We start from the raw sequence: 27,963 nt of genomic DNA, 5'->3' as shown, positions 1-27,963 counted from the left end.
GGCTACAGTCTAAATGTGGGTTTCCTCATCCTGTTTCTAGTTAAACATCTATGCAATATAAAGATGAAAATGTCTGGATATTGAGTCAGGGGCTGATTTAAAAGTAAAAAGCCATGAGAGGAATGGCCATTTATTGGATAAAAGGTTGAACTATAACAGGGTTCACAACAGGGACAATATTGCTCCCCCGGGGAGCATCTGACAATGTCTGCAGGCATTTTTGGTTGTTAGAACTCAGAGCAGGGGGGACTGCTGGCATCTAGTGGGTACAGAACAGTGATGCAACTAAATATGCTCAATATAGAATGCATAGAACAGTCTCAAAAAATTCTCCAATCTAGATTGTCAATCCTAGCCTAGAAAAATGTAAAGTTCCTTCCCACAAGTATATTCCAATTCTCTAAAACTCCTCCAAAGAGACAGTTATACACCTCTCCTCCATTGTAACCAACTCTGCACTTTCACTCTTTTTCAGGCAAGGATTACTATGGATCAAGTGAAAAATGGGCAGGAGGTGGGGAGGAGTGGTGAGAATCAGTCTTTCTTTCTGGGTGGATGTGAAGTGTCCAACGGGGAAAGTCAAAGGTTGGAATTAAGTAGATCTTGAAGAGATAGGGAGAGAATACAGGACTGGCCCTAGAGAACACGGTGAACTTTGTGTCCCTATCCCCTCCATCTGACCCCAGTTCCTTTTATCTGGCTGCTTTCTCTTCCTGGCATGTCACTCTCAGTTTTTGCTGTAGGGTGTTCCCCTTGCAGAGGCTACTAAATACCGATCTCCTCAATGCTCTTTTAATCAAAGAAACCAATCTTCTATTGGATAATACTTGTCCAGAATGTGTCCCATATGAAAGGAGGACAAAAATCAAGATGGGGCAGGTTTTTATCCAAACCTAACCTAAATGTTTACATGCACTATCACAATAGAAGCAAGACAGGTACCCTCAGCCTTGATCTATGGTGAAGTGCCTGACATGCCATACAACTAAGTAACTGACCTAAGATCATATGGTTAACCAGTGGTAAAGGTGAATTCAGATCTTTCTGTTCCTAAAGCCATGCCTGCCCTTTTCACTTTAACACATAGCTTCTCAGGTCACATTTTGCCTTCTCTCTATGAACTGGTGCATGCATCTAGAAATCTCTGAAGGGCTCATCATATGGTAGTAATTATAAACATACAACCATTTTGGCTTGACACATCTTCCAGTGGGTAGGTTCATCAATGCCCATTAATCGGGTCAAGTAGGCATGACATTCAACCACCTATACCTAGGTATCATAGGTGTATCATATGTAGATATGTAGTATCTAAAGTATCATACCTAGAAGGACTTTGAATAATTCAAGCATACAAGTCTTCCTAAGACCAACTGCTCTATATGTTGGCAAATTGAACTCCAATTAATAAATAAAAAAATAAAATTTAAATTAAAAAAGACCAACTGCCAATCAATACCATTTATGATTGTAATCGTAAGCTAAAGCCTGACCTGCTTTAATATATCCAGCTCATAAATGGGACATCAGTTCCATACTGATCTTGTTTGACTCTGAATCAAGTCACTCTTCTCTCCTTGAACTTCATAAATGCAATGAATTGTATATCTATAAGCTGTTTCCTTAGAAGGCATGAAGGAGAAAGTAGCTTTCTGTGCTCAAAAGGTAATACCTAGAAGGCACAAGGGCCTCTAAAAAGCTCTATCTTTATCCCATAGGTTCTTAATTCATTAGTGGGTTTCAAGAGGCCCATGTTTATACAATTTCATACAAGTATGCATTTTTTCTTCATAGATTTGATGAAAGCTTTCTTCAAATCCTCGAAGATAACCACGGTACCTAAATTTAGAAACCATACTCTCTCCTATCCTATAGAGCTTGTCCTATAATTTCTGCTCTTATTCTATTGTCCTGAATCACAGTATAAGGATTTCACTCCTCACTACTAGCCTCAGGTACTGGGTACATGAGGACAGGAAGCATCCTTGGATTTAGACTCTCTATCACTACATGCCCAAAAGTTCTGGGGATCCCACGGTCTATCAAAAAGCCATCTCTGAGTGCAGGAAGAGAATTGGCCTATTAATAATTGATGTTTTAAGTTGAAAGTGGTAGAGTAAATGTGACTTCCTTCAACTTGTTTCTGGAATCTCTGTGGGAATTCAGAAAATTCAAAACTTCCTGTGTACAGTAGCAATCATGCCTTTTGGCAGTTCTTTTTCCACAAAATAGTCACTTTTCTATGCTTAAAATATTAAGTATCTTAAAATGGAAAGAAACCTTAAATATCTTACCTCCTAATCAGATCAGAAATTTGATCAATCTTTCAATCTCTCTTGCTGACAGGGTTATCCCACCTACATCTGGAACCTCTCAATATAAGGTCTTGACTTGGCTTTTAAGGCAGCCTATTCCATTATTATTTTTTAATAAAATAATTTTTTATTGGTGTTCAATTTACCAACATACAGAATAACACCCAGTGCTCATCCCGTCAAGTTTCCCCCTCAGTGCCCATCACCCACTCTCCCCCACCCCCCGCCCTCCTCCCCTTCCACCACCCCTAGTTCATTTCCCAGAGTTAGGAGTCTTTATGTTCTGTCTCCCTTTCTGATATTTCCCACACATTTCTTCTCCCTTCCCTATATTCCCTTTCACTATTATTTATATTCCCCAAATGAATGAGAACATACACTGTCCTTCTCCGATTGACTTACTTCACTCAGCCTATTCCATTATTTTAAAGAGAGTCCAAAGTATGCAGATCTTCATTCTGTTGAGTTACAATCTGAACCCACATAATATTTATTCAGTGTCATTTATTTAAAAATATTTCTTGAGTAGCTACTTTATGGCAGGTACTATGCTAGGCCAGGGAGGTAATAATGCAATTGTGGCAGACACTATTTCTAATCTACTAGAGATTAACATCTAGCTAAGGACTGTGAGCCAGAGGGATACCCTCCCCCACAGGACAGTCTCAACATCTGAGATGGATGATCAGGATCCCTCCACTTGTGTCTCTTTTCTAGGTGCTATATATTCATTTCAAGTGTTTTACAGACTACTTCATTATCCCAGTCAGCTTCTTTCCACATTTCTCAGTGGTCATCTGAATAATCTGTCACCTAGAATAAAATGCAATACTCAAGCCTGGTGAGTCTAAGACAATAGATTGATTTATTGGACAGAGCCTAGATTATGTATTTCATAAAACTTCCCCCAGATGATACTGATGCTCTAATTAATTTATGTTGGGTAAAGAGAACAGTGGAACCCATGAAGAATGCCAAGGTGACTCTCCAAAGACTCAGCCAGCCAAAGCAGAGTCCATTATTCTCACCCACCAGTACTGCTATTCTTGAATGACAGCAATGAGCCTCCACCACTGGAGTCATGTCACCACTTCTGAGCTAAGCATCCCTGCTAGGTGTAGCACCCATGTCAGCTCCAGAATCTAAATCCAATCATACCCTCTGCCCAGCGCTTCTTTCTTCACTCCCTCCAGATACAGATACCTAAAGCACTCCCCCAGTAAAAGTCCTCAACAAAAAAATTTCCATCTGTTTCCTGGGGGAATCTGGCCTAAGACAGAAATCCCTAGCGTGCAGGATTATATTAGTCCAATTCAATCAAGTTCTAGAGTTGAAATGGCTCTTCCAAGTTGTGACTTGGCATGGCAAGTGGACCAGATCTGTATTGCCTACATTGCCTAACTGGTGCCTGGGTGTGAATGTGCCTTTAGGCATGGCATCTCTCTTCAGCTGTTCACAAGTCCCAACAGATGAAAGGATTGAGTATCTAAGCCCTATGGGTGGTGGCCCACAACATCCATTACACTCCCTGAGTGACGACATAGAGCAGTTCCATCTACCTGTACTACATAAATAAAACTCGTGTGTGTGTGTGTGTGTGTGTTTAACCCTGAGATCTCATTGCTGATTTGTTATTGGCAGCACACTTAGACACTACACTGCTTAATAAACCTACTTCATAACATTGCTAGAAGAATATATGAAAATAAATGTAAATCACCTTATATGAGAGGGGCCTTATCCAGCTCTTTCAGTGTTTGCACTTCTCAGTTCCCTGCATGATGACAAGAGTTTCAAGAACTGACTCTATTTATAGTGTTACCTCCCCATTCCTTTACAGTTCTCAAAGTGTGTTCCCTAGACCAGCATCATCAGCATTATCTGAGAACTTACTAGAAATGTAAATTCTGAGGCCCATCCTGGACCAATTAAATTAGAAGCTCTGTTCTCCCTCTGCCTATGTCTCTGTCTCTCTTTCTCTCTCTCTCTCTCTCTGTATCTCTCATGAATAAATAAACAAGATATTAAAAAAAAGAAAGAAAGAAACTCTGGGCACAGAGTCCAGAAATCTGTGCGTTGACAACTTGTCTAAGTGATTCACATTAATGTTAAACTTGACAAGCACTGCTCTAACTCATTTTCTTAGTTTCCGAGATTACATTCCTGCCATCCAGGACAAAGCCATGAGGTCATGGAGTGTCCTTCTTGCATCTAGTCTCTTGTACTACTTTTTATATTCCTTCATTTTTATATATACTCCATGATCCATAGAAAAGTGTCTTTAAAAAAAAAAAGTGTCTTTTTTTTTTTCATAGACTATGCCCTCCTCCAGGGCAGGTATTAGCTATGTTATTTTTGCATAACCATTGCTTTGTATGGTTCTTTAAAAAATAATAATAAAAAGGGCTTTATTAACAAAAACCATTAACAAAAAGAAAAAGTCAGTTTCCAGGATGAGAGATGATATTGGCAAATGATACATCTAATAAAGGGTTAGTGTCAAAAAAACATTTTTAAAAAAATTATATAACCCCAACAGCAAAAAAAAAAAAAAGCAAATTATGTGATTTATAAATGGACAGAGGACCTAAATAGACATTTTTCTTTCTTTCTTCTTTCTTTCTTTCTTTCTTTCTTTCTTTCTTTCTTTCTTTCTTTCTTTCTTTCTTCTTCTTCTTTCTTTCTTTCTTTCTTTCTTTCTTCTTTTTTTGTTTTTGTATATTTGCTTTGTTTGGTTCTTACACATAATGAATATTCAAGAAATTCATTCCATTAATAAATATGTGGCACATACTATTAGCCATGGATTTTTCTAGGTATATCAGAAAATTCATATTTATCTATTTATTTATTTTTAAAGATTTTATTTATTTATTCATGAGAGACACACAGAGAGAGGCAGAGACACAGGCAGAGGGATAAGCAAGCTCCCCACAGGAAGTCTGACATGGGACTCGGTCCCAAGAACCTTAGATCACGCTTTGAGCCAAAGGCAGACGTTCAACCACTGAACCACCCTCAAAAAACTCATATTTGACAAGAAAAGACAAATAACCTTAAAAAATGATGCAATAAACTGATGGAGATACTATAGCAAAATATCATTAGTAATGATATTCTTTGTGTCTGGCACTCCCCTCAGTGGTTTGCATGTGTTAATTCACTTAGTCCTCACAGCAATCCCATAAAGTATGATTCTAGGAAAAGAATACAATGCATCCTAAGGAAAAATTATTCCTTTGTTTAGCTATAATTTTTAATGAGGCCTTTGGTTATGTAATGCAAGACCACAGGCCAATCTGGGGTAAAGAGGACAAAACAAAGGTAGCGAAAGTGAAAGATGATGTAAAAGGTTGTGTTCTTTGGAGGTTGATGTTTTGATAACCAATTTTGTTGTCTCCTGTGCATGAGTTGGGGGGGACAGAATACATAGATATATGGTAAATGTCTTAAAAATCAATAAAATCTTAGCCCAAAGACTAATTCTCTAAGGGTGATGTTTTAGACACTGGGAACAGGGATGGAGATATTGGGGTAAGGGGTAAGGGATCTTCAAATCACCTCTTCAAATCAGAGTGCCTAAGACAATCAGCCTGCTTTACCTTTAAGGTGGTCCTCCTGTCATTTTCCAAAACTATGGAAAACATTTCCTTCATGTGGCACTTCAAGCAGAAAATTAAGAAAGTTTGTCTTAAAATCTGAAATAGTTGTTGGAAAGTCATATTTTAATACTATTAATACATGGAATATTTCTTAGATTCCCTATCCTGAACTTATTTCTCAACAGATTCATGACTGGTGTTTGAATTATTCACCTCTATTTACACTGAGCAATTAATTCTCCCCAGTGTGATCTGACCATCTCTGAAAGGCTATATTATCAGGCAAGAAAAAAAATCCATAATATTGGGCAGCTAAAATGATTTTGTAATTAGCATGACATGGTTTTCTATAATGTCACATTAACTCTGAGCATGAAAAAAGACTGAATAATCGAGCTTGATATGTTAAGTAGACCCGTTTCCAGCACATGTGAAGGAAACCATGCATTATCCACCATGTTGCATATATCACAATGCCTACTGTCATCAGAAATACAAGGCTAGGAATCTTTGAATAATAGGAATCCTAGGAAATCACTAGTGTGGTAGATTGTAGCGATGTAGCGATGGCCCCAGTTCTTCACTTCTCCCTCTATCTACATGTAATTAGTAGTTCTACCCTTAAAGGAAGTAGAATACATTTCCTTCCCTCTGACTTAAGGTTTCGTCTCCGTGGGTTGCTTTGGTCAACATAACAAAGCAGTGGTGATAGTCACATCAGGCTTAGACTAGGCAATAAGAGGCCTTGTTTGGTTGTGCTTGTTTTCTTGACCTCTGCTGTCTCCATGAGAAAAGCATGCTCCACCTGCAGGTCCCAGGAGGAAGATGAAAGACTTGTGGATGAGAGCCACAGCAGGCAGCCATGCTAACCAGGCTCCTTCTAGGTGAGGCAAATCTATCCCCTCTGCAGGCGCAGTGTGAGAAATAAATGTTTATTGTTGAAAGCCAGGGACAGTTTGTGTTATTATGCAGCAATACTGTGGCCATGGTTGACTAATACCAGGGGGCATCTGTTTTTTGTTTCAAGATGACTTCAAATGCAAACTTGAAAGTCAGCAAATAATGATAACTGAGTTTCACCTTGAACTGTACCAAAAATTGGATAACCAGAAACAAGGAAACCAGAAACAAAGACTAAGAAAAATACAGGGCTCCTTGAATTGGCTTTCATTTCAAAGATGATAACAGAGAAGAATCCAGTTCTCTCAGTGAAACTCAGGGACTACTGCTTGACACTTTTAATTAAAAAGACATTAAAAAATTAACACAGAACTCTTCCCACTTTGCTCCAGGGCAGCTCATGAAAGATTGCCTCTTCGCTATCAGAATGCATAATATCTATGTCCAGGCCCATCTGCTTCCCCTTCTACAGGAAAGATTGTGAATGTCAGTGCCTCCAGTGAGAAACTGTCCTGTCGAGGCTTAATTTCCTCAGCACTGATAACATAAAAGCAATCTGGCAGCATAAATTAGTGGATGATTCCAAAGCACACATTTTTGATCTTCTGCCATAAGCCTGACAGAAATCATAACAGTCAAACTATTTTTCACTACCAAGAACAGAAAGACCTATTTGAAAAAGCGCACTCCTGTTTTATCTTCTAAAAAAAAACACCTGTGAGATGCTGGGGGGTGGGGGTGGGGGCGTAACTTCTAGGACGGTGCTTCTAAAACACTAATCTCCATACAAATCACAGCCAGAGCATGTTTAGAGTAGATTCTGATGCAGTAGGGAGTGGAGGGAGTTCCAAGATGCTGAATTCTAAAAAGCTCCTGTAGGCGGCTAATGCTGCTGGTCCAGATACCTCAAAGGGATCGTTCTTCATCCATGAGCAATCTCTGTGAGATGAGGTTACCCTGAACTTCAGGACTGCCTTTCAGTACTAGGAAAGAGTATGTTGTAGTGGAAGGAATGAAGCTCAGGGTCAATTTAGTGGGTTAAGTAGCAAGATTTAAAGCTTGCCTATCTACTCAACCTGCCACATATTCTTAGGTGCTCTGCTACATGTCACTCAGATAAAATGGAAATAACCATTTCTTTGCAGATAAAATGGAAATAACCATCACACGAAAGGAGTTAATCTGGAGAAAATCTTGCTATGTGGTCATCGGTCAATAACGTGAGCTCCCATCTTTTAATACAGTAACATCTCAACCATAATCTCACTTTCCTAATTAACTGTTGTATGTTTGGAGGGGAGCTGATGCATGTTCTGCCTCCTGTTTCTTTATTTGGACTGGGACAAAATGCTTCAATCATAAGGAGACATTGGAAACAAGACGTTCTGAGATGTTGAGATGGTTAAATGCTATTCATCTGATAAAACTTCATTAAAGGCACACTGTCCGCTGAAACTGATGGGTGCTTTAAAGTACACAAAGACAAGATTTCACACCCTAAAGGAAGCTAAATTTTAGAAAAGATCAGATTGCATTTTGTTTGGATGGTGTTATCTTTTTCTTGAATCTATTTAAGACTTCCCTGTATTCTGGGACTGAATATATTTCATTAGTATTGGCCTTGTGCTATTAAGAGGTATTGGGTTTTATAGAATTAAAAAAACATTTTTTTTCCTAGAAAGGGATTTTAGAAGCTGTCTTAACCAGTTAGTTGGTTATAAACAAACAGTTAAGTAGTCTTCATGCCTAACAAATTAGATTCTTCTATAGTTAAACAGTCCTAAATGTAAGTCACTGGTAAAATGTCTTCTGAAGTGATTAGGATAAATAAAGGTAAGTGGTATCAATGAATAGCTCTTAGTGTATATTTTTCAATGGGAGGAAATCGTTGAAATGATGGATTCTTGGAAATAACTTCTTAGTTGCTGATTAATCATGTACTACCACTAAACCTCATAACATTCATCTATAAAATGAAAATTAAGAGTATCTACTTTATATGATTTAGGAGGAACATAATAATTGTTCAATAAATAATGACAGTTACTTATTATTCCTTGATCACTTTTTTTGTACACTTTTCATATGATACCAGGTTTCTCAAGTCAATACAAGCTAGAAAAGTTGTTTCAAAGGCTTTTAGCTTGTAATTTCCCATGTAAAACACAAAGGGAATGTGGAACTCACTTTACATGGAAGTTTTTATTAAATTCAATCATTACTCTTTAGCTTTTCAGTACACTTTCTTTGTGGACACCTACTTACTTCCTTACAGAGCTCTTATACAAAGCATCTTATAGTCTTCTCCCCTGGAACTGGAAAGCCCCCACTTACATTCTGTCCACATGCCTAACCATGTACAGTCACCTGTGCCAGCAGCTGCTAGAGCTGGTGATAAGCCCAACAGGGCCCTTAACTAATAACAAAGCCTGAAGCTATGGAAAATCACATATTTGGAAAGCTTCTCAGGAAATGAATTGCAGAGATGTGAAACTGAGACCAGGGGTGGGATTTTTTTCCAACTCTGAATGCCAACCCTAGGCTTCTCTAAGTTGGCAGAGTTTGTAATTCAATTGTAAACACTCCTATTATATATCTACGGAATTGTAACTGGATTATACCAAAGGATAGCCACCCCATGTACCACTTTACAATATTAGGAGAAGGTCAAAGAGAATGTGGGAATTTGAGAATTTTTATGTTTTTGCAAGAGTTGTTTTCCTTAATGGACATGCTTGAGATTCCTAGTGTAATCATTTGCCTCCATTTATTAAACACCTACTGTAGTCTAGATACATAATAACATTATGAAGTATGTACAGTTTTATCATGCCAATTTACAGATGAGAAAACTACAATTCAGAAGGGTTACGTATAATTTTGCCCAGGTCAGAAAACTGTGAACTGGTAGAGCTGAGATTTATACAGTCTCTGCAACCTCGGGATCAGTACTGGCTCCAGCATATAAAATTGTTTTTATAAAACCACACCAATATATTAAGAAAGTGTCCCCTTTTCATTTGGAAAATCAACTTTAATATTGATGAAATAGGAAAATCAAATAAATGACAACCTCTAGACCACCTCTAATTGCCATTAAAGTTTCTCCCTCCAAATCTTTTATGAAAGTAGCACAAGAAACATTTGGCTGATTGGAGTTTCCCATGTCATTCATAAACCCCTATCTAATCTGTAGGGAAAATAGTGACTTAATGAGTAGTCAAATATCAAGAGAGTTGAGGTCAAGGAAGAGGGTTAAAGAGCAGAGATCTTTGGGAAGCCTCAGAAGACAGTGGGTCATTGGGAAATGGAAGGCTCTATCTAGCAGGTCTATATAGCCATGGAAGAAATTTCTACGTGAGGAAGAATTTATTTTACTTGCAACAAATTTTTAAAAAAAATAGCTCCCTTAAAGAGATCTGCTTTGCTGAGAAAATATTTCCTTAAAATTTCTTCAGGGCAGGTTTAGGAAGGGAATGTGCAGGGGTGGTAGCCAAAGGAAGGAAAGATAAGGAGGAAGAATGTGGTAGACTAGAGGAAAAGGATGAATCTGAGGGGAGCTTAAAGAAAAAAAATGTCAGTTGGGGAGTATGCAGGATAAAATGCAGTGTGCTTCCTGAGGCGACCACTGCTCATGATCTCTAGGATTTTCAGTAGAGGCTGCCAAAAGTATTGAAACTGATAAAGAGGTGGGTTCCTTGTCATGATTGATGGCACTGGATGAGAGAACATCTGACTTTGGGTTACATCCAGAATATGTTAGCTAATCTCCAACATCACAAGAGAAAAGGACTCATGCTATACTCGGGTGTGGGGAGAATTAGATCTTTTGATTCCTCTGAAGTTGACAACATTTAAACCTGTCACATGCCTCATGCCTTATACTGTGTTGGTAACATAGCTCTGTCCTCATCCTATAGCTCCTGTTAGATGACAAAATAAATATGCCAAGGCAAGATTTACTTGAGAAGCATCTTTGTACATCCTGTGATGTCCAGTAGATATAATACTTGATACATTTTTACATTAATGAATAATTTAATAAATTAATGTTCCAATATATTTGGAATCCACATTAAGTTTATACCTATATGTCCTTGGGCAATTTATGTACCCTCTTTGAGTCTTCATTTCTCTAAGTGTGGAATTAAGATAATACCCACTTCATAGACCCAGTGTAAAGATTTAAAGGAATACTCTTTGCTTGTAGGTATGTATATATAAAATGCACGTAAAACATTTGGCACAGTACCTAGAATGTGGAAAGTGCACAAATCGTAGGTATCAGCTGCTGTGTTTATGTTATAAATATTTTTGAGATTTTGTTTTTGTTTTTTTACTTTTTTGAGATCTTGACTTCGATCTGAAGTACAATTCCATATATTGGAAATCAAGAGTTCTCATTATATTTCTGCCAGACCCCAAAGTTGATGTTCTCTTTCCTCTGTCTACCTCCTCATTCCTGTACCCAAATTTGATACCACTTAGAATTAAAATAAGTGTAAATTGGGTCCCTTCATAACTTCTCTAACAGGGGATCCCTGGGTGGCTCAGCGGTTTAGCACCTGCCTTTGGCCCAGGGCGTGATCCTGGAGTCCCGGGATCGTGTCCCACGTTGGGCTCCCTGCGTGGAGCCTGCTTCTCCCTCTGCCTGTGTCTCTGCCTCTGTGTGTGTGTGTGTGTGTGTGTGTGTCTCATGAATAAATAAATAAAATCTTTAAAAAAAATAACTTCTCTAACAATTTCTTCCCATCTCCACACACACATATACCAGTACTTACACATTTTTGAAAAATTCAATATTTGAGACCATGTAGCATTCCTACCATCACACTAATCCCATCCCCTCTCTTCCTTTTCCCATTTTCCTCCACCTTGGAAAGTGACAGGAAAATCTGTTCTTTTAAGCAGTACACTGCTAGAAAGCCCACTAGGTCTAACCTTTCATTCTAAGTGCTTTTCATAACAAATATAGTTGTTTTTCCCAATGGAATTCTGATGAAACATTCTGATATGTTATCACTAACGTAATAAGGAACTCCCTGATGGTGAGTTTCACTAAGCCTATAATAAGTTTACCAGGGCAGCTACTGAGTCTTTTCCTTCTTTAGGGTTCTTCACAAGTAGATATAGATTAATGTGCTTGTGCAGAAGAGAGTCTATTTTTCAGCTTGTCTCATAATATAAGAGCTTGCATTTATAATAGGTGTTTTCATAAATGATCTCAGATAGAAGGAGCAAGACTCACCAAAGCTCAGAAAGCTTTAGATACCTAATTAGCAGCAGAGGAAAGACCAGAAATCGGATCTACAGACCCCTAGTTCCATGTTCTACCCACTACATACTACATTATACCCAATGTCCTAGCACAACTAAATAAACTTCTGTAGACCTCTGATTAGAGACCAGGAAGTGCCCTCCTTCCTGATCAAGGCTGACCTCAAAGTTCTAACTCATTTATTTCTATTTTAGTTCTTAAAAAAAAAAAAAAAAAAAGACATGCTTTTCTTTTAAAATGATGCAGTGTTTGGAAACACCCCCAAGAAAGTTCTTTCCTTTTTTCAAAAATAAATCTCAAGGTCTGGTTTTGTTTGTTTGTTTGCTTGTTTTTGGTGAGGTTGCTCTTCAAAAGGACCTGGTGCACTTGGGTTGTGCAGCCATCTGCCACTACATGCTCAAGTATTGTGGTTAAAAAACTCTGGCCACCCTGCCTTTGATATAGAAGAACCACATGGGGTTGAGTCATATGCTGTGGAGAGAACACAGCTAATTATGGGATGTGCTGGGCCCAGAGAATATGTTAACTGCTACATAATTACACCTGCAATCCAAGGGGACAGAGTCATGGAAATCCAGTTAATATAAAGAAGTCAACATAAAAATACTCAATTCTAAGCCACAAACTACTGAAATATAGTTCCATTCTTGAACTTCTATTCACATGAACTTCCAAACTTAAGATCTGGTTTGTCATCAGGGATGTCCATGATCCTACAGCATTTTTGCAATTAAATAAAACATTGCTTTAACAATTCTGGGTTGTGATGGTTTGAATGAAGATGAAAGTTCTGGAGACACAAGACCTTGATTCTAGCTTCAGCTCTCCAACTAAAAAGGCAAGAGACCTTGTGCAAGTCACTTAATTTGGGGAGGAGGGGGAGGTTGTGGGGAGAGTGTTTGAAAGACTGTTTGAAGTATCCCTTCATGACATATAGAAATAGTCCATTTCGAAGGAGTTATTGAGCATCAAATTTATGTCAGGTAACTGTTTAGAACTCAAAGATGAATAAAACATAGTCTAATAGCTAGTTTCACAAGGTTATTACACTTTCTCTGAATGTTCTATAATTTAGAAAGCTCAGGACAGTAATAGAAAGTTTATCCTTTGGGCATTTTCTTTATTTTTTTGACAAAATTTCAACACAAATTCTGATCAAGGAAAGTAACTTCTCACGCTTAATGGATTAAGAAGTTGAATGGTGGGAAAACAAATAAAACTTCCACTGGCGGGATCCCTGGGTGGCACAGCGGTTTGGCGCCTGCCTTTGGCCCAGGGTGCGATCCTGGAGACCCAGGATCGAATCCCACGTCAGGCTCCCGGTGCATGGAGCCTGCTTCTCCCTCTGCCTGTGTCTCTGCCTCTCTCTCCCTCTCTCTCTGTATGACTATCATAAATAAATTTTAAAAAAAATTAAAAAAAAAAAACTTCCACTGGCAATATTTCATGGCCACATTCAATGATGCCTAGACTGTACTCTACAAATTTCTCTCTATAGGACATAAGTGTACAGGCTGAAACCAGAGAATAAATCAGAGGAACCTAAAAGAACCCTAGCACAATAGTGTATTTCTGTGCCTTTGTGTGTACATGTAACTATGTAGCCCTGTCTCTCAGGGGTAGTATGGTGTGACACAGTGGTGGTTCTTAACCTGGGATCTGAATTATAATCATCAATGGAGCCTAGGTCATATCATAAAGTTTTCATTCAGTAGATCTGCACTTTACTCATTCTGATACTTTGGCACCCCTACCAAGTTTACAAAAGAAATATGGGAAGGTTGTGGCCTTGAATTTTTAAAAAACTCTCTGGTTTGTATTTATTAATTTCCATATGGAAATTGTTTTGTAGGATATTAGGAGACTCCATAGTTGGTATCAGAGTTTGAATCCCTACTATGTTGATTAATTGACTGAAGGACTTTGGCAAATAACCTAACCTCTCTAAAATTCAATTTTGTTTATCTGTAAAATGGGGATAATATCCAGCCCAGTTCTGAGGATTAACTGACACAATTTATATACCTAGTTCTATTAGAGGCACTTAGTAAACTTCAAGGAATTATGATAAAGGTAATACTGCTGAAATGAATCTACAGACAGGGTTGTAATGGAAGAAAACATGACTTCTGAGGCACCATCGACTCTCAGTACTCTATAATAATGAAAAAAGGTTATTGTAGAAAGTAACATCATTAACAAATAATTTAAAAATCTCATTTTCCAAAATTAAAATCTTTATTGTTTTTCATTATAAAACACATATGTTCACTATAAAATGTTTAAATGATATAAATATGTATAAGGTAGAATTATAATTTTATCCTTCTCAACTCCAAAACTCAATGATTATTTTTTATATGTTGTTAGGTATGTCGGTGTGTGTTTAACAAATTATTTTAAACAAAAATGGATCATGTTATATACGCTGTTCTACAGATTGATACAGCTCTGTTGAATAATATATCCTAAGCCTTTTATGCCGTTACATTTTACAAACAACCTTTCATTGTTTTAACATGATGCATAATATGCTATATGGATATACAAGAAATATTTACCAACCTGCTTGAACATTTAGATTGCCTGCAATTGTTTTTTTTTTAAGATTTTATTTATCTATTTGAAACTAAGAAGGAGGTGGAGAACATGAGGGGTGGGGAGGGGTAGAGTGAGAGGGAGAAGCAGATTTCCTGCTGAGCAAGGGGCCCTACATGGGGCTTGACCCCATGACCCTGAGATCATGACCCAAACTGAAGGCAGACACTTAACCAACTGAGCCACCCAGGCACCCCTTGCCTGCAATTTGTAAATCACAAATGCTATAATAAGCAAAGACTGTACTTTGAAGAATGGTATCTATTTTCTTCATTCTTCTAAAAATAGATTAAAGCATTGTTGGAAGGAAAGAAAAAGTGAAAACTTTATTAATTTATCTACTCATTTGGTGTGTATAATGTTAACATATTTGTGAGATTTTTTGGTTAAATTTTACTGGTAACTTTCCAGAATGAGGCTTAACTGGATTGGACAGCACTCTTGGAAGACATGTTTGTATAGCCTTAGATAAAAGCTACAGAATCCAATAAAACTGGCCTTCACTGAAAATGAGATGAATCTAATCTAATGAATCTAGTCCTTGGCTTCCAGAATTATTCTCATACTTCGACATCTTGCAGATATCCTATTGTGAACCACCTCTAGAGCCAGACAGCACAGCTTCTCAAATGATATGCCAAGAACTTAACCAGGCAGACATCCCAGGATCTTAGTTCCATTTCAGAGATAAAATGAGTCGGGGTTTGGACTTAACATTCATTAAGAAAAGGAAGAGAAATATTTTTCTTCGGTGTTGACTTTGGGACTGTGTTGAGCAACTCAAACATTTTAGAGGTACCAGTTCTTGATAACATTCTGGCAGATATCCCGTGTGAGTAGACACCCTGGCTTGGAAAGATTATTCTCTTTTCTCTAGGGAGCCTACATACACTATATAGTTTCAATCAAAACTCCATTGAGATTCTTCAAGTGGACATTTACTAAGCTGCTCCTAAAGTTAACCAAAAGAGTACCTAAGAACAGTCATGAGATTTTGAAACAAAAACAAAACAATGGATCAAATCAAAATATAAAGTTATAGTTATTAAAACACTGTGGTGACAGTGTCAGGAATAGACAAATAAATTGGAACAGAATATAAAAGTCTGGAAATGAACATCTATAAGAATTTATTATGTGATAAAAATGACACTTCAATTTGGTGGTAAAATTATGTGCTACTTAAAATGTAGTTGGAAAAATTAGATTCTATTTGGAGAAAAATCAGCTAAATATTTCATTATATATACAACAGAATGACTGAAATGCTTAAAATAAATCTTTGAAAAGTATCAGAAGGAAACATACTAATAAGATAATAAATTGTAACTTGAATCATGAACATATAGCACTAGAAAAAAACATAGGATGTGTATATATACATAATTATATATATTTCCTATATATACCTATGAAAGTCTTTCTAAGCAACACACAAAACTCAGAGGACATAAACTCAAATATTGGTAGACTTACCTAAATCTTTCAGCTTAGATACTTTGAAAAACATCATGAAGATCTTTAGAAAACAAGAAAGAGTAGGAGAAAATATTTTCAAAAAATCAATACTCATAATATTAAAAGCTCTTACAAAGCTCTAAGAGTAATGTAACAAGACCACTAGGGAAATGTAGAAAACATTTGAACAGATAGTTCAAAAAAAGAAGGAAGGCAAGTCACCAATAAAGATTAAAAGACATTTAATCTGTGGTAATTGAGGAAACAATTTTTTTTAGATTTATTTTTTTATTTTTTATTTTATTATTATTTTTATTTATTTATTCATGAGAGACAGAGAGAGAGAGAGAGGCAGAGACACAGGCAGAGGGAGAAGCAGGCTCCATGCAGGGAGCCCGACATGGGACTCCATCCCAGGTCTCCAGGATTCCGCCCTGGGCCAAAGGCGGCGCTAAACCACTGAGCCACTGGGGCTACCCTAGATTTATTTTTTTAGAAAGAGAGAACACAAGCAGGAGGGGCAGAGAGGGATGGGGAGAGAATCTCAAGCAAACTCCATACTGAGCGAAAGAGCCCAAAATGGGGCTTTATCTCATGGCCCTGAGATCATGACCTGCACTGAAACCAAGAGTTGGGCACTTAACCAACTGCACCACTCAGGTGCCCCTAAACATAACTAAAACCATACCAAGATGCCGTTTTTCACCAATCAGATTTACAAAAATTAAAAAGATGATGTTTGGTATTGGCAAAAGTGCAAGGGCAAGAAATGGATACTTTCATGTTCCCTATGTAGGAGGACAACAGCCTTTTTGGGGTATAATTTTGTAATTTTCACCAAATTAAAATGCATTTATACTTTTTCAGTTTCTCTCCTACAGGATTACTTAATGATGCTTAGATATTTATGCAAGGGTGTTACTGTAGCATTATTTTCATAGTTAACTATGTAGCACATACCAACTGCATAAAAACATAAAATGATTGACAGGATGTTTGGAAGGCTCATGAGGGAGAAACCTGGCTTGTTTACTCTCTACAGCTTAGTTCACTAAAAAGTCTGGAGGAGATGCAACATGAAAAGGAATGATATTTTTTCAGATAATCCCTCCTTTTCAGGAATGACCTGAACCCTATGTACAAAACATTCAGTCAGGCTTCAGTTTCATACCTCAATTTGTGTTTTTTTCCAGTCCAAAGTCAAGAAAAATTAAACGAATAAGAAGTTCTGTGTCAGTGCCTTCTAGTACTGATGTCAGAAGTCAAATGTACTCTGACATCTTCATCTGAAAACAATCTTTCATGGTAGTATACAAAGCCACATATTTTCTCAAGTTAGGAATAAAACTGTCATCAAGGAAACATTGTTCTTTTGGCCATGGTCTTATATCCTCACCAAAAGATGACTAGAATATTCTTTTCCCTGCTGTTCATTAAAGGTTCATGTAGTTCCAACTTCTACAGTCATGTTTATCTACCTAATTATATAGTGCAACCTGTGTTTGGAAGGCTAGTTCTGTTTTATTACAGTTTTCCACAGACAAAACAAAAATACTCGTTTAAACTTATCTATTGAACACAAAAATCACTACTGCTTTCCTATTCAACTGATACTAGTGTTGGATTTGAACATTAAACTGATGATGGTAGTGTCTGTCTGGCTGAGCAGAGATATTAGGTCCAGAGAACAACACCACATCGTCTCTTCAAAAAAGTAGGATATGACACTGCTTCTTGGATCACTGGGAAGAAACCATTCCAGTTGTTCTAAACCCATATTTGCTCCTGTTACTGATAAACCTCTCCCCTAAAACCAGGAGACCACGACTTCCCAGGATGGTACATGCTTTCCTTTCTAATGATTAGCACTCCCACAGCCTGATCTGGATCTCTAGCATGGTATGCTCTTAGAGTTACTTGCAAAGGGAGACTCCACTATGAAATATTGGATATTCAGGAAAATGATGGTTAAGGCTTAGCCCGTAGAGTTGGACTACTGAAGGAAATCTCAGCTCTGTCCTTTAACTTGTGTATCTTTGAGCATATTACTGAACTCCTTCAGCATCAATTTCCTTATCTGTAAAATGGGAATAATAAAAGTACTTGCAGGATTGCCAAGATCACGGCAGCCTGGGTGGCTCAGCGGTTTAGTGCTGCCTTCAGCCTGGGGTGTGATCCTGGGGACCTGGGATCGAGTCCCACGTTGGGCTCCTTGCTTGGAGCCTGCTTCTCCCTCTGCCTGTGTCTCTGCCTCTCTCTCTCTCTGTGTCTCTCATGAATAGATAAATAAAATCTTAAAAAACAAAAAGGATTGCCCAGATCATTAAATAGACTAGTATGATGACCAGCATATAAAAAGTGCAAATAAATAAATAAATAAATAAATAAATAAATAAATAAATAAATAAAAACTTAGCTGTCATTGCTAGCATTCTCATTATCTACTTGCACACCCCCTGCTTTGGTCAGACTCACTCAGCAAAACAGGTCACACCAATTCCCATGAAGCCAAAGCACTGCTTGCAGGTTTCCCAGGCTGAGAGCAAGCACATCACATTGGACACAACTCCACCAACAAGAAGGTGAGCAGGAGAAATTCCACCCTGAGTCCCAACCATGCCTGCCCCTCCTTCTATTTCACTTTCTTAGGATCTAGATAAAAAGAAAATAAGTGCCGTGACTCCATGGCACTGTGTGTATACCTTCCTTCTAAAACCAGGCCCTCTGTAGACCTAATTGCACACACATGTCCTTTGCTAGATTGTGAATTAGAAGGAGGAGGAATCAGGTCTCCTTTCTCTTTGTATTTCTTTTGGTGATTTGCCTTGTACTGTGTCTAGAGAAGAAAGGAAGGGAGAGAGGACAGGAAGGAGGGAGATTTGTAAGCAAGACAACTGGACCAGCCTAAGGTAAAAGGGGATTTGCCTTATTTCCCAATCCCTTCATTCCCAACTGTGAAAGATGTTCTTCCTCTTGGTTCATCTATGCCTTACGGCATGCCTTAGCTTGTCTCCACCATGCTTTGGATTCCTTCCCCCATCTCTCTATCAGAACTCTCTCTCTCTTTCTCTCTCTCATTCTCTCTCTCTCTCTCTCTGCCAAGTAGCAATCAAGTGTGAATGCATTAGTACTCTAAAACAAAGTACTAATAAATCAATGTAACAGAAACCCAAAATCCTTAACCCACCAAAAGCTCTTCTCTACAAAGAATCTAATATGGGCCATTATCATGAGGCAATATCAAGTCCTGTACCAGGTGAGTGAGAGAGAGATCCCTATGTGATTTTCCTTTCTCCTTACTTTCCTCTAACGGCTTCTTGAAGTGGCTCTGAGAAATGTCCCTGTAGGATCTGAGTAAGTCTGGCCACCCGTTGCTGCTATACTAATTCCATCTTCTCTGGTTTTTCCAGAGCCAGCCTTGAAAGAATCAAAGTTTGTATAGAAAGTATTGTGAGAAAAGCCACTGCACTGTTTGCAGAACTCTATCAGAGAAACTGGAGAGAGCTGAAGGGCTATCTACTTGCTCCTTGGGGCCAGCAGCAGCATTGTTCTGAATACAATCAAGTATTTGATTTCTTCGCATGACCACATCCAACCCCTACAGACAGCCAAGGAGTAAATATGACCAAAGGCTGGTACTTTCCCTCAGTTGAAACCTCCAGCTAAATGAATCACAGTATTTCTATGAGAAAGTGAGGGGAAAATCCACCAATCACTTGTCAAAAAACTTTAAAATAGAACTAAGGAAGTAGCTAGGGGAATAAAAAGAAAGCCTAGCAAATCATTGCTTTTCAAATGGCACCCTCTCAATGCTTCAAATCGCCTTGAGTTCCTTGGATTGGAGCATGTATTTCTCTGCACTGATGGACTCTGTTCAACTAGAGTGTAAACTGCCTGAGGCATGGTAGTCACAGTGGATTTGGTGAGCCAGAGTGCCTGGGTTTGAGTACAGTGTCTGCCACTTATACCTTAACAAATTTAGACTAGTTTTTCCATTTCTGTGGGCTTCATTTTCATTTTTGTAAAATGAGGACATTACTATCTACCTCAAAAAGTTATTGCTGGTACTGCCTCTATTAAAACCACTATGCCCACATGCAGGCATAATCACTAATGATCAATAATTATCAGTTCTTATTGCTGATGATTGCTCTCCTCCAAATACTGAGCCCAATGCACTGAAAATTCTCTGGTTAGACTCGATTCAGTAAATAAATCCCCAGTGTTACCCCATGGAATTGCTATTTTGGTGAATAAATTAAATAGTTCAGAACAACTGCATCATCATCTTTTCTCATTTCTGCTTACCTTATCAAACAATTATTTCCCTTATTTATTTAGTGGTGGTATATGAAATTTTGCAGCAGCTCTATAGGTATAAAGGGAACTTATATGTATCAAGGGAATTATTTCTTTATTCAACAAACAATTTTGAAACAGTCTTCTAGACACTGTGAAAACACTAAGAAAATGACACAAAGATAAAAATGCCTAAATCATTATAACTGGCAATAGCAGCTTAGATCTGTTATCCACCTTGTAATAAGCTCTTTACATATATTAGCTCATTTTACCTGACAAAAATTGGCAGGGTGATGGTTATGTCCATTTTAGAGAGAAGAAAACTTAAGATTCAAACAGACTCAATAACCTCGCTTAACATTTTACAGCTAGAATTTTCCAGGGCTAAAACCTTCTTTGTTGCTTCCAAAGCCTGTTCATTTTCTACTCTCTCACTATCCCTCTTTTAACATCTCACTAGAATGTCAGGCAGAATGAAATAAGCACTCTGTTGGAGGCATGAGTAAATTCCTGTGGAACTCTGGGAATAAGAACAATGAACTTGGATGATGGAGGATGAGGGCACTTAAAAGGAACCATATAAGGTAAGTGGGATAACAGAAGAGAAAGGCGAAGAAGAAGGGGCTCCAAGAAGTGAAAACTATCAGCAAAGCTCAGCGGTATCCATTTGTTAGGGGTGGGGGTGGGTGGAAGTAGCCTACGTATCAGGATATAGAAAATTAGCTGCAAGATGGGGTGGATTACACATAGATGAGAATAGAATTTCCAGAGTGTTGGAAAAGATGGTTTTTTAAAGTCCAGACAATCCTTCTGCATATTCACATACCTTGTTGTACAGCTGAAGGAAAGATAAACTTGAGCCCTACCTTAAGTTTGGAGACGCATTACAATTTCTGTTTGAGCAAGTCTGACTTAATGATGTTTGTAGATTATTCGCGCAGACCCACACCCAGATACACCTACACACACAATGAGCAGCTGATGCCTAAAATAATCCTACCTTGATCACGCGTTCTCTCTATTCATTTTCTGCCATAAGGCAAGATATACAGATTATTCTCAGTTCCACAAATAATCAATAAGCAAATATGTATGATGAAGTCAATCTGTTGCAAGACCTAAAAGAGAGAGAGTGCTTGTTTTAAAAGTGGCTCAAAAGCAGGTGTTTTAAGAGGAATACAGGGTTTGGAGACTGACAAGCCTGGGCATCCATATACAGATTGGGCAGGGGAAATTTGGAGAACTGTGAACCTTTAAGATGGCCTATTTCCCCCAACTTTCTAGACAAAAGGTTTAGGGAGACCTAGACCTGCACTAGAACCCACCATCCCTTTGGCCCTGGATTCTCCTACTACTTCATCATTTAGTTGTTCTGAAAGCAGTGGCTGCTTCCTCTAGAATACATCCCATTTGCCTCTACAGGGAAGGCTTTTTTTGGCTACAGTGAAAGGAAAGTGGGAAGATAAAACAAACTTTAATTCATCTGTTCTTACTCATAGGGCTTCCCATCAAGGATGGGTTTTATCCTTATTTAGAATCAATACTAAGTAAAGAAAGTATAAATATACCAATTGAAAAACTCTTTCTGTGGATGCCTTAGCAGCCACAGTTAAATTGCCTGAGGTTTCGAGACACCATGCATTTTCCCTAGCCCTTATTCTGTAACCATCGAGTGTTAAACTCAATCATTTCCTGGGATCCCTGATGTAACAGCATCTAGATCTGTTCATAGGGCTTTAAAAAAAATTTTTTTTTAATAGCTCTGGGACAGAGTTAGATAAATCCCTAATAAACAAATGGAGTTTTAAATTGTTGAATATTTTTCCCCAAGAGATAAGAGCAACTATATTTTAGTTGAGTGTTACCATGCCTGACAAAAGAGGATCTGGGTGAAAGTGAGGAATTCCCCCTGGGCATTTCCCACTGATTAGCCCTGTGTCAAGGGAATCAAACCTCAGGGTGATCCTAGGGTCTCTGTACGCCATCACAGGAAGCAGCATAGACTGAGTCAGATGACCTTAATACATCCCCTACTGCCCCTCATACTAACCAGGACTATAATCCAAGGGAAAGTCAAACTCCAAAGAATGTTTAGATTCTTCATCTGTAAACTAGGAGACTTGAATACATGTGCCCTCTTTAGGACCTTTCTAGGACTAATCTGCTTCATTTCCTCTGGTTGCCCTAGGCAAACACAAAAAAAAACCCACAAGGTAAGGGCTCAGAGCTGAGTACTTTGAGAAAATAAAAGGAAAGATGCTTGTTGGGAATGCATCTAAAGGATTTATGGCTGGATCTGTTCCCTGGTTAAGGAAATCTGAAATCCTGAAATCTCTAGGTCACTGAATCTCAAGTAGACCCACTTTGATGAGGACAATAGGGGTGGATTTATTTTCATAGAAGGTGAAAGCAAAATAGCCCTGAGTGATGAGCCTAGGATTTGGGCTACTCTCTGCTGAATTTTCCACTACATTATGCTACCTAGATTTTCTCCACCAGACCTAAAAGAAAGGAGAACGTGAAATGATAGATGATTCGGAAAATGTTAAATAAACCATTGTTTCCAGCCTTTCTAAAGACTAGTTCCAGAAGATACTGTATATAAAAATATTTCAAGGTGCAAAACGTGGGCTACCAGAAAATTTACCTTTTCTCTTGGAGCTTCCAAATTAGCAAAAACTAATTACCAAATTAGTAGGATCTTAGGAAGATCCTACTGTAGAGAAACCTATACATATTTTCTTTAACTAGCATTTCCTAACTTATTTGGTCACTAAAGACACACTTTACACAAACAACCAATTATCACTGTATCTGATTTGTAAATATATAGAAATGATCAATTACATAGATGTAAGGAAAGATCATTTTACCCACACTACCAAGTGACCATCTCTCTCCGCTTATATGTGTCCACTTGCACTCCTATTACTAATTACTTAATTCAGCATAGGCTTGGTTTTTAGTAGTCTTTGACAGCCTGATCTGTTGTTTCTTCATTCCAGCTTCTGAATCCACACAATTACCTGGCTTAATACTTGCAGGTCTAGGATACTCAAATACTTGTGATGATTCTGTAACTAATCTCTACAAAATTTTTTAGCTATTTTAGTCATTCAAATGTGAATTTCCAAGTTGATCACATATACATGGCACAATTGACTTCTACAGCTCATTGGTTTTGTGGGATGCTATCCAATGATGCACACCCAAAACCTTCATGTGTCAGTGAGAAGTGTGTAGCAAATCTAATCTTTGCTTAAAATATAAACTCAGAGTGAAAAGAAACCACAAGAATCCTCCCTCAAAGCCAATACACACAAATCAGGGTAACCAGTTAAAGGCTCATGGTCATCTGTCCAGTGATCTATCTTTCCCTTTGGGAGTTGGTTAAGTTCCAGATAAGTCCTGGTGGGAAGGATAGATGGCAAGGAGGAATGAGTCCAGACCAGAGTGACCAGAGGGGCCATGTGGCCTGGAGTGGCTCCAGGCAGTCCCGCCCAGCTCCAGCTGGAATCCCAGATGATAAGGTCACAGCCAGTAACAAGTAGCCAATACAAATGGGCACAGATAGCCAGACTTAGCCATATGCACATGTTGATCAGCATGAACAAAAACTAATTATTTAGGATGAAGTATGTTGAGGTGAGGACAAATGTATATGTGGGCAAACTCTCAGTCTTGTGCACAGTTTTAAGAATGTAAAATGGTGCAGCCACTATGGAAAACAGTATGGTGGTTCCTCAAAAAATTAAAAATAAAGCTACTACATACTACACCCATATCACTTCTGGGTATTTATCCCAAAGACCTGAAATCAGGATCTCAAAGAGACATTAGCACAACTGTGTTCACTAAAGCATTCTTCGCAAAAACCAAGATGGGGAAACAACCTGAATGTCCCTTGACAGATGAATGGATAAGGAAAATGTGGTATTTACACACAATAGAGTATCATTCATCTTTTTTTTTTTTAGGATTTTATATTTTATTTATTTATTCATGAGAGACACATACAGAGAGAGGCGGACACATAGGCAGAGGGAGAAGCAGGCTCTATGCAGGGAGCCCGATGTGGGACTTGATCCCAGGACTCCAGGATCATGCCTTGAGCCGAAGGCAGATGCTTGACCACTGGGCCACTCAGACATCCCTCATTCATCTTTTTTTTTTTTTTCCTCATTCATCTTTTAAAAATGAAATTCTGCTGTGTGTTACAACAGGGATGGACCTTGAAGACCTTATGCTAAGTGAAATAAGCTAGTTGCAGAAAGAAATACTGAACAATTTCATTGATGTGAAATAATAAAACAGTCCAATTCATAGAATCAATGTATAGGCTAGTGGTTACTAAGGGCTGGAGTGAGAACAGAAATGGGGAATCACTCATCAGAGGGCATCAAGTTTTAGTTAAGCAAAACAAGTTCTAGATACATGCAGTGTAACATTGCACTACAGTCAATAATCATATGCTCTATACTTAAAATTTTGTTAGGAGGGCAGATATCATGTGGAGTGTTCTCACCATGATAAAGCTAAAAGAAAATAAAAGGTGAATGAGAGGTACTTGGGATGTTGTAGGCACTCAACACATCACATTATTATTCTTATAGTCAATGGGCTCTGCTAAGAGGGTTTAGCTTAGTGAATAAGGAAGGGTTAGACCAGAATTAAACATACTGTGTTCATCCTCCTGATCCCTCAGTTTTTATCATCTGTATGATTAAAATTAAATAGAATGATACAGGACATATAGCACAGAGGCAGGTCCTAGCATATAGTAAGTATATTTGAAGCATTTTTAAAAAATAGGACAGTGTAAAGACTTTACCCTTTTCTCATTATCTGGAAGTTGACAACCTTCAGATACTTTGACACATCTCTCTTGACCTACTCCACTTTTCTTTTCTTTCTTTTTTTTCCCAACTCCACTTTTCCCTTTTCCTTCCTGCCTTGTCTTCCTTCCTATTCCTCTGTCCTACTTCTCTCTGGCTCTCATATACCAGGTCTTTCCAATGCCTACTCCCCGTGTGTGTGTGTGTGTGTGTGTGTGTGTGTGTGTGTGTTGTATGAGAGAGAGAGAGGATGTTCCTGCTGGAGAAGGGAATGGGTAGGTTCTCCTCCTAGATATTGCTGGTTAGAAGTGAGCCGTGGAATGAAGGAAGGTGACAGACTCTGGTGACAGTAGCTGCCACGCATTTCAGGACCTGAGAAGCAATGGAGTAAAGATCATTATTTTTTATCTACCATGGAAATGCCATAATCTAGCCCTACCTCCTGCCTCAGGAGAGGACTCAGCTCTTGGCTCAACTATCTTTGATTGTGAGGAAAGCACACATCAACCCATAATACCTAGGTATCCATCAGGCCTAGACAAACTGGCTTCTTTTTTGTAACCAGAAATTATTGACAACAAATATCTCCCAGAAATCAAATGTCAGTCAGCTATTAACTTGAAGAAAAAAAAAAAGCATATACAGTTCCTTAGTTTTTAAATTTTTTATAATATTTTATTTAAATTCAATTTGCCAACATACAGTATAACACCCAATGCTCATCCCATCAAGTGCTCCCCTTAGTGCCCCTCACCAGTCACCCCTTTCCCCACCCACCTCCCCTTCTGCAACCCTTTGTTTGTTTCTCAGAGTTAGGAGTTTCTCATGATTTGTCTTCCTCTCTAATTTTTCCCCACTCAGTTTTCCTCCTTTACCTTATAGTCTCTTTCACTATTTCTTATATTCCATATATGAGTGAAACCATATGATCATTGTCTTTCTCTGATTGACTTATTTCACTCAGCATAATACCCTCCAAAAATATGAAACGCTTCACGAATTTGTGTGTCATCTTTGTGCAGGGGCCATGCTAATCTTCTCTGTATTGTTCCAATTTTAGTATATGTGCTGCCCAAGTGAGCACTAGAAGTTTTTAATAGCTCCATAATGATATATATACAAGCAAACATCTCTCTGGTTAGACATTAGCAATTTTAAATAATCTTTTTAAATTAAATATAAAATATATGAAGAATAATATACAAATTACAAGTATAATTATAAGTATTTCACAAAGGGACACACCTGTAGAACCATCACCCTGACCAAGAAACAGAACATTTGAAACAGCCCAGAGCACCCCATCACCCCCCCTTTCAGTCACCACCCCTGCAGAAGGTCATACTTTGCAAACTTAAAACAACATAATTTGTTTTTTAACTTTATTTAAATGAAGTAAATCGATCCCTAGTCTCTAGTATCTGTCTTCTTCTGTTCAACATATGGTTGAACGGTTTATCCATGCTATTGGGTGTGGTAACAGTCCATCACATTTTCATTGATATTGACAGACCTTACCAGTAGACTTCAATTAGCTTTCTCTCTCAAATCTAGCACACTTCTGAGTGCTTACCAGCAGGAGCTATGTATGGATTAGAGGCAAGACCAACAATTTTTTTAACTTATAAACAGCTTTATTTGTCCTTTCTCATAGAGGCTTCCAATTGGCAATGGCTTGACACCAGCCATAAAAATGGGCTTTCAAATTATATATTTCTTGCCTCAGTTTACCAGGCTCTTTTCCACTGGTCATCTTCAATCTCTTGTGATCACCTCCCCTACTTCACTCACTCTTCCCAAAGGTGTGAATATCAGAGAGTCTGCAATGTAATATCTTTCTTCCCTACTTATATGGAAAAATAACTACATGGGCAGAGGATATTGGCTAATTTTCAATTGCTGTCTAGCTGGGTCTTCACATTCAAGCTTCACAATTTTATTTGAAGTGCTACAGTAGGGCAGCTCGGGTGGCTCAGTGGGTTAGTGCTGCCTTCTGCCCCGGTTGTGATCCTGGAGACCTGGGGTTGAGTCCCATGTCAGGCTCCCTGCATGGAGCCTGCTTTTCCCTCTGTCTGTGTCTCTGCCTCTGTGTGTGTGTGTCTCTCGCTCTCTCTGTGTCTCTCATGAATGAATAAATAAATAAAATCTTTAAAAAAAATGAAGTGCTACAGCATCCACACAATTATATATAAGAAAAAAAATTCATTCCCACACATACAAAAAATTATTTAGGGTTGATCTGAGCCAACACTTTTTTCTCCTACTACAGTGGGTAGAGATAAATGAAATTCTACTATAATGAACTAAAATGAGGGCAAATATTACATCAAAATAAGTGGATGCTGAGACACCATGTATGTGGTTAACTCAGGGATGGAAAAAGCCCTGGAGTATGGAAGACAGACGGACATGCTAAAAATGGAAGAAAGGAAGCATACCAAGAAATACGGTTGCTCCACAATGTCATTCCTGCCCATCCCAAAGGGGCATAAATAGAAATATTCTGGAATTTAGCACCACTGATATTTAAGCCCAATTTCCAGCAAGGTCAAGGCTAATAGCGAATTATTTGTTTTACTAACTTAGGTTGCAGTGCCTTGGGCGGATCCCACCTTCTTCTATATCTCACTCAGCGCCAAGAATACTGTTAGCCATCAACAAAACCATAATAGACT

The 27,963-nt window shown here is 38.2% G+C and overlaps 2 long non-coding RNA genes and 1 other non-coding gene across 7 annotated transcripts in view; all 3 read right to left on the bottom strand.

Moving 5' to 3' along the window:
• The window catches only part of LOC118354188 (uncharacterized), a 285,418-nt gene that overhangs the window by 118,386 nt on the left and 139,069 nt on the right, over positions 1-27,963 (bottom strand). The gene's annotated exons all lie outside the window — the stretch shown is intronic.
• Positions 1-27,963, bottom strand: part of LOC112662455 (uncharacterized) — a 109,535-nt gene that overhangs the window by 2,114 nt on the left and 79,458 nt on the right. For all 3 annotated transcript variants that reach the window (XR_004814209.1, XR_007401520.1, XR_007401521.1), the window contains one exon: positions 21,454-21,571. This is a non-coding gene — a long non-coding RNA (uncharacterized LOC112662455). The remainder of the gene's footprint in view (positions 1-21,453; positions 21,572-27,963) is intronic.
• LOC112662555 (U6 spliceosomal RNA) lies at positions 26,266-26,372 on the bottom strand. Its single transcript, XR_003138651.1, has one exon. It is a non-coding gene; the product is annotated as a U6 spliceosomal RNA (small nuclear RNA).

Source organism: Canis lupus, chromosome 13, assembly GCF_003254725.2.
Source record: "Canis lupus dingo isolate Sandy chromosome 13, ASM325472v2, whole genome shotgun sequence".
Classification (NCBI taxonomy): domain Eukaryota; kingdom Metazoa; phylum Chordata; class Mammalia; order Carnivora; family Canidae; genus Canis; species Canis lupus.
The sequence above is the reverse complement of the archived record's forward strand: the minus strand, read 5'-3'. Positions and strand labels throughout refer to the sequence as shown.